We start from the raw sequence: 7,043 nt of genomic DNA, 5'->3' as shown, positions 1-7,043 counted from the left end.
CCCCTTCTTTTTGCCTCTAAACCTGTGGTTTGTTACTGACCCTGCTTCTTCCTTAAGCTCCCCTCTTCCAGTTCATCTCAAATCCCTTCATTCCTGCACATCACTTCCAGATGAATGTGGATGGCCCAGTAATGTGGATGGCTCTCTGTTGCCTACTGAATTCATTTAAAACCAGTAGCTTAACACTGATGGCACCAAGTGCTATACATCTACCTACCAAGCCCCATGTCCAACCACTAAAAAATTATGCCTTGTGGTCCTGCTTGAAGACCTTCAGTCATTTCCCACTGCCTAAAGAATTCAACCCCGGGGCAGGGGTGTGGGTAACACTGTTTTGTTTCTCTCCTCTAGTCTTCTAAACACTCCAGGGCTTTTAATCCACCCCTAACTCTCCTCCTTGAAGTAGTATTCATTTTATGATTGGAAACCTTGAGAAAGGTCAATTTCTTCCTCTTCTTTCTCAATGGGGTCCGAGAGCAGACATTTTCCCCTGCCCCTCCTTAGAGTAAGCTTCACAAAAGCAGCTCCAGGTGTGGTGGCCTATGTCTATTCAGTGCTGACTGTGACTGGGTAAGTCTGCCTAATTTTGAGCTTCAGTAGTAAGACGATCACAATTGCCACAGGTTCATGTCACTTTCTCCCACATGAGGTTTATAATTAAGTGGATCCTTACTTCTGTTGACCCCCCCCCCCCCCCCCGTGTCACTCAATGATACAATGAGTTGTCACTTATAATTCCGGCTGGAAGAACAAGGATGTCGCGTGCAGCCCCCTGAGAGCCCAAGACACTTCCTGTTTCTCATGGTGCCCACTGCTGGCATCACCCTGCCAGTCTGCGTGCGTTCCACTCCATACATGTGCCACGCTACTTGTGATTTCCCAGGTGGGCCCCTTGGTTCCACCACGAGAACTATTAACCTGCCATTTTCTCCTGTTTGGAGCCCCCTCAAACTCCTGCCCTTTATAAAAGCTGAAGACAATGTGAATTGTATTCCTCCTAAAAACCATCCTTGATATTTCCATGGAACAAATCCAGTGTTGGTCCAGGTGAGCCCAACTGACAAGTTCACTGGGTCTTATAAAGTGTACATATCATATCATGTCATATCTTAGTGTGTCTTAGCATGTCTGTTCATATAGAAGTGGTTCACATTCTGCTGAAATGCTATCATCTAAAAATACTTTACATTCTCTAGATTCAATATGCCTATAATTGCCCTCAAAAAGGAAGTAGAACAGGTCAAAGTTGAAACCAGATTTAGATTTAATGAGCTGTTTCTAGCCAGAAATACCTGAACCCTGCCTCAGACCACAGCTGCCCCTCACAATAAGGTTTCTAATGAAGCAGAACAAAGGGAAAATTGGCATAAGAAAACAAAAGAGAAAAAAATTAAAAAACCTTTGCTATTAACTGGTCGTTGGGTCCTAAACTCAAGTGAAGAATATATTAGTGAGTTAGAATTTGCTGTGTATTGCACTAAAGACCTAGAAGCCTTTGGGTCCAAACCGGAACCTCAGATCTTATCTCCCTCTGGCCAAATAGAGAGAGAGACAGAAAAATGCTAAGTCTGGAGGAGGCCCTGGGTCTAGTGATGACCAGGCTGGGGACCTACATGGGAAGTCATTTGCCTGGAGACGGGATTGCAGGCTTTGAAACTAGGTGAAGTCACCCAGTCCATGAGGGAAATAAGACTGGAAAGATCAGGACTGGGCCTGGAAGTAAGGAAGTACCTCCCACCTAAGACTGGAGGAGTGCTCAGAAGGAGGAAACGAGAAAGCATATGCTATCCTTAAAGCCAAAAGGGAAAATAACATACTTCAAGGACTAATATGTTATTATTCAAGTGATAGTATTGGGTCCAATAAGACGAGGACAAGAAAAGACCCTTGGGTTTAGCAACACTGAGGACTTGGCGTACTGAACGCAAATGGTAGAAGTCACAGCTTCCCCAGCTATGGGGGCGTTCTTTGATTTGGGGTCTCTCAAAACCTCAGTCTAGAGATGATGATGATGACAATAATTCCGAATTCAAAGTGTCGTTATGCGAATTCAATGAGATAACATATATTAAATGCTCAACACAGGGTCTTTCTCATCGCCAGCTTCAAATCTTAGCTGGCTGTCAGTCCTGGGAGAGTACGCAGAGACCAAAGGCAAACCCACAGCCCTTGCTCTTAGTCCCACGTGGGCACGATGAGCTAGTCCATGGCTGTTTCCCCACGTGCATCCGACTAGTTTCAGTTCCCCAAGTCTTCGGTCCTCTCCTCCTCCCTCAATCTTAAAAGTTATTCTCTCCAGTATGGTTCTTCATTTGCAAAATCAAAGTTACACCACTTCTATGTGGCAAAGCAGCATAATGTTTTTAAGTGGTTCCAATTGCTTTTTAAGCAAATGTATTTTGGTACAAGAAATGAACAAGCTGAACATCTTTTCATCTGTAACTCAAAGCCCAAGGTCCTACTACCACGTAAGCAGTTTTTGGTTACTGCTGAATACATATGTACAGGGTAAATTTGCATATGCAGTGACAGCAAAATACATAGCCTCCAAATGTAGAGGGCCCAATAAAACTGTGTGCTGACATGCTCCTATCTGCCCACAATATGTCTGTGGTAAAAAGCTGGTGACCTAATAAGATTAAAAAAAAAAAACACCTTAATTCCCATTTGACATCCTTCATATTAGTAAGCCCAGTGCTGACAGGTGGCTAGTAATTTCAAAAGTAATTAGGAAGGTACTATCTGCAGATGTTTGGGAATGTATTACACATTCTTGTAAATGGGCGCCATAGGAATATGTGGGAAATGATGGCTAATATAACTTTTATTATAAAGAGACACATTCTGCTTAGAAACATCTGGAAGACCTTGTGTGTGAAAGAATTAGAGGTAGGTGACAGGGACCATGCAGAGAACGTTGGCTTCATGATGTCAGAGGATGCTGATTTGGTGCAAGGATTCTAAGTCTTCACCCTACATCACCTCCCTCTTGGGCTCAACTTCAGGACAAAAGCCAGATGGATAACTCCTTCCTTTTCTTTTTCCAACAAAAGGAAAAAACTTGGACAGTATATCACGTTTATAACTGCTAACAAAAGTCAATGGGTGTAACACGAATATATTTTCTTCCTACAAGTGTGATTTAAATGAAATGTTCTGCATGTAGCTGGAACGTAACTGAGGGTTATTCAATTTCTCAAATGATGACAGTCTCCAAAGGGACAAGTATTATTTGTCAGCAGCTGCATCTTACTAAACAAATTAAAATACTGCCTATTTACACAAGGAGCTCAGGGCCTGTTCAAAGGCAGCTTCCTACTAGTTCTGATTCTATTTTTAATTATTTTTATTAATTTGTTTTTGTTACAGATGTTTCTCCTTTTCCCCCATTGACACCCTCCTCCTCATCCCCCCTGCCCCATCCCCAGCTTTGTTGTCCATGTCTATTGGTTATGCATACATGCATATAAGTTCTGTGTTTTGTCTCTTCCCGCCCAACACCCCCTCTTCTAAGGTTTGTCAGTCTATAACCTACCTCTGTGACTCTGGGTCAATTTTTTTCATCAGTTTGTTTAGTTCATTATATTCCACAAATAAGTGAGATCATGTTATATTTGTCTTTCTCTGCTTGGCTTGTTTCGCTTAGCATAATGCTCTCCAGGTCCCTCCATGCCATCTCATAGGATAAGAGATCTTTCTTTCTGACAGCTGCATAGTACTCCATTGTGTATATGTACCACAGCTTTTTTATCCACTCACCTACTGATGGACACTTGGGTTGTTTCCAGATCTTAGCTATTGTAAATAGTGCTGCTATGAACATGGGGATACATATATACTTTCTGATTGGTGTTCCAGGCTTCTTAGGATATATTCCTAGAAGTGGGATCACTGGGTCAAATGGCAGTTTAATTTTTAACTTTCTGAGGTCTATTTTACATTATTTCAATGCATCAGCAGAAAATATTCCTGCCATGGTTAAATATTTTGCTATTAATGATACCATGAACCACATAAGATGTGTGGACCAAAGCATTACATGCATAATTTGTCTTCAATTGATCTCACGTTTCTTGAACTATCCCTCATTTACTTTTGTAGAGTAAAAGTGATTTGTCTACAAAAATGCCCTGTAGCCCAGCTGGTGTGGCTCAGTAGTTAAGCATTGACAAGAGGTCTCCAGTTTGATTCCTAGTCAGGGCACATGCCCAGGTTGTGGGCCAAATCCCCAGTGGGGGGCATGCAGGAGGCAGCTAATCAATGTTCTCTCTTATCAATGTTTCTATCTTTCTCTCCCTCTCCCTCTCTCACTAAAAACTAATACAGAAAAAAAAAGTTTTCATAAATAAATAAAAATGCCTTTAGAGTCTATTGCTAGGAATTATGCATCTGAAATAAAATATTTAAATATTCATTCTTTTTATTATAGCACTAAATTCTACTTTTAATAATCATGGCCCTTGGATGAATTTAATTTGTATCCTTTCTCTATAATGAACCACAACTGTTGAGTATACCAGTTTTCATGGAGTTCTGTCAGCCCTAGCAAATTATTGAAGCTGAAGGAGGTCTTGAGAACCCCCAAACTTGCAAGTGGTATCAAAAGTAAGGGGAGTCTTGTGGACTCAATTCTCTACTTTGCATTTAGCTAACTTCTCACTGCATATGAATGTAGTATTTCTTCATAGGATCAATTGGTTAGTCCTTACCTTGAAAAGAAACCCATTTTAATCTCATCAGGAAAATGTCATTTATTATAAAAACAACTTTGCTTGACTTTAATTATCCCAATATGGAAAAGAATCATTTAGATGTCATATACAGTGTTTTCTCTCTCCACAGGGTCAGTTTTCTTTGCTATAATAGAAGGAACCCAAACTATAATATAATGCCCAGTGCATAATAGCTCCTTTCTCCCTGTTACAACTAAATAAAGCCAACAACGCCATGTGTCATTTCTACTTGCAAAGCATTAAATTGATTTTTTTGGGGGAGGGGGAGGCGGGAATTTTGGCAGCACAAGTCAAAAAATTAGTTAAAGAATATCCTGTGTTAAGCCCCTAGAAACACTGAGAACACTAAGAAACTCATATTTGTAACAAATCCAACTTGGAAAGTGCATACGTCAGTTCATAAAGTTTTACATTTTACTTGAGCACCAAAGTCCGGGACCCGCATGGCACATGCTCCCACTGACTGGCTGTGTCTTCAGTGTCTCTACAGCAAACACAAAAGCAGGCAACACTCCTTGGCTGCAAAGGGGAGTTCGACACACACCCGTACGGTACGCAGGCAGGTTCAAGTCCACCTGCTATGATCACAGCAGAGAGTACAGGTTTTCCATTCACGAGCATGAATGTTTCTCTTTATGGGCCTTTCGCTTTACAGGCTCATGAATCTGTGAGAAGCAACAGACTTTATGAGGATTTTCCGTGGGAACGTGTTTCTGGATCTTAGGAACGGCCCACTGTCCTCTGCTCAGCATCCCAGAGTTCCACGGCAAGGTCTGCCGGGTTAGCGACCCCCTTTTGGAAATGTACATGGAGAAAGGGGTACCACAGGCCTGCATGTCTTTGATTAGAAAATCATTTTGCCCAAATCCTTTCTTCATAAGCTTTTCATCCTCTGCTCTGCTCTTTTCCCACTTTTCCCCCCCCCCACGTAGCAGATTCCTGTTCTTTGTACAAGACGTTGGCCAAAGGTCACACCCGCTCTGAAGTTTGCCGGACAAAGTCCTGGCAGCCTCGCACGCGTCACGCGGTCCCAGGGTCCTCCAGCTCTTGCGCCTCAACCCTCCCGCCCCCACATCTCTGTATTGTACTTATTCGTGGCGCCTTTTTAATTGCATGTCTGTGGCGTTTAGCAGGGCCTCCTAGGCATTCGGTCAATATTTATGGAATTAATAGATAAACAGATGAAAGGAAGAAAAAAAAGTACACCTCTGATTATGGTTATATTTATAGTGATATCCCAGAAACACTGGTCGCCATACACATTAATGTAAACTACTAAAACCTTCGTGAATCCGGATGAGAAGTAAATATAATTTCAAGTGGCTTCTGCCGCAGCGGCACGAAATTCCTGCTTGTGGTGGGACAAAACTGACCACGTCGCAGAGACGTTTTTATTTCATCCTGAAGTTGTTCACTATCTGTCATCGTCTGAATCCTCCCGATTGCGACCTCAGTGGTCTGTCTGACTTGATCACCTGGAAGCCAACACATGAGGAAGACGTGGGTGAACCGTTCAGTGGGAATAGTGATCTCACGCAATAATTCTGACCTAGCTCAAGAACTGGATTCCTAGACTATGTGAATATTGAAACCACATCAAAAACACAGTCCTGTTTCACAGACGGACAGACGCGGCGAACCCCTGACTTCCTCTGAGAGAGGGGCTGGGACAGGAGGAGGCAAAACGCATGCAGATATATTTACAAAGCAGGTTTAAGCCTCCTTTGTTTTACAGATAAAGAAACTGAAGCCCAGGGACAATGCCGGCCTAAGGAGAATCCCCCTTCCTGCTGACTCGAGATCACATTAATGAAAGGCAACCGACAGAAGCTGCAAAGTCCGTTTAATTTGAACAATTTTATCCTGCCATCGCCCATCAGAACCAGCTATTTATAGTGCGTGCTCAGTGGTGACCTTTCTAAAAAAGGGTGACATTAAGATAGAGACCTTCCCTGGCCAGTGTGGCTCGTTGGTTGGGCATCGTCCTGTGCACCTAAAGGTCTCGGGTTTTAGTCCCAGTCAGAAAACACGCCCAGGTTGCAGATTCGGTTGGGACACATATAGGAGGCAACTGATCCATGTTTCTCTCTCATGTCGATATTTCTCTCTTTCTCTCCCTCTCCCTTCCTCTCTCTCTAAAATCAATAAAAACATATACTTTTTTCTAAATATAGAGACCTGAAAGTCATGAGGAGAGAGGCATGTGGACACCTGGAAAACACAAAGGCGATGTCCCTAAGGCTGCAGCATGATCGGTGTGTCCCTGAGACCGGGGGGGGGGGGGGGGGGGGCGGAGCGAGGAGACCGTGG

The sequence above is a fragment of the Molossus molossus genome, unplaced genomic scaffold (assembly GCF_014108415.1).
Source record: "Molossus molossus isolate mMolMol1 unplaced genomic scaffold, mMolMol1.p scaffold_m16_p_4, whole genome shotgun sequence".
NCBI lineage: Eukaryota > Metazoa > Chordata > Mammalia > Chiroptera > Molossidae > Molossus > Molossus molossus.
The sequence above is the reverse complement of the archived record's forward strand: the minus strand, read 5'-3'. Positions refer to the sequence as shown.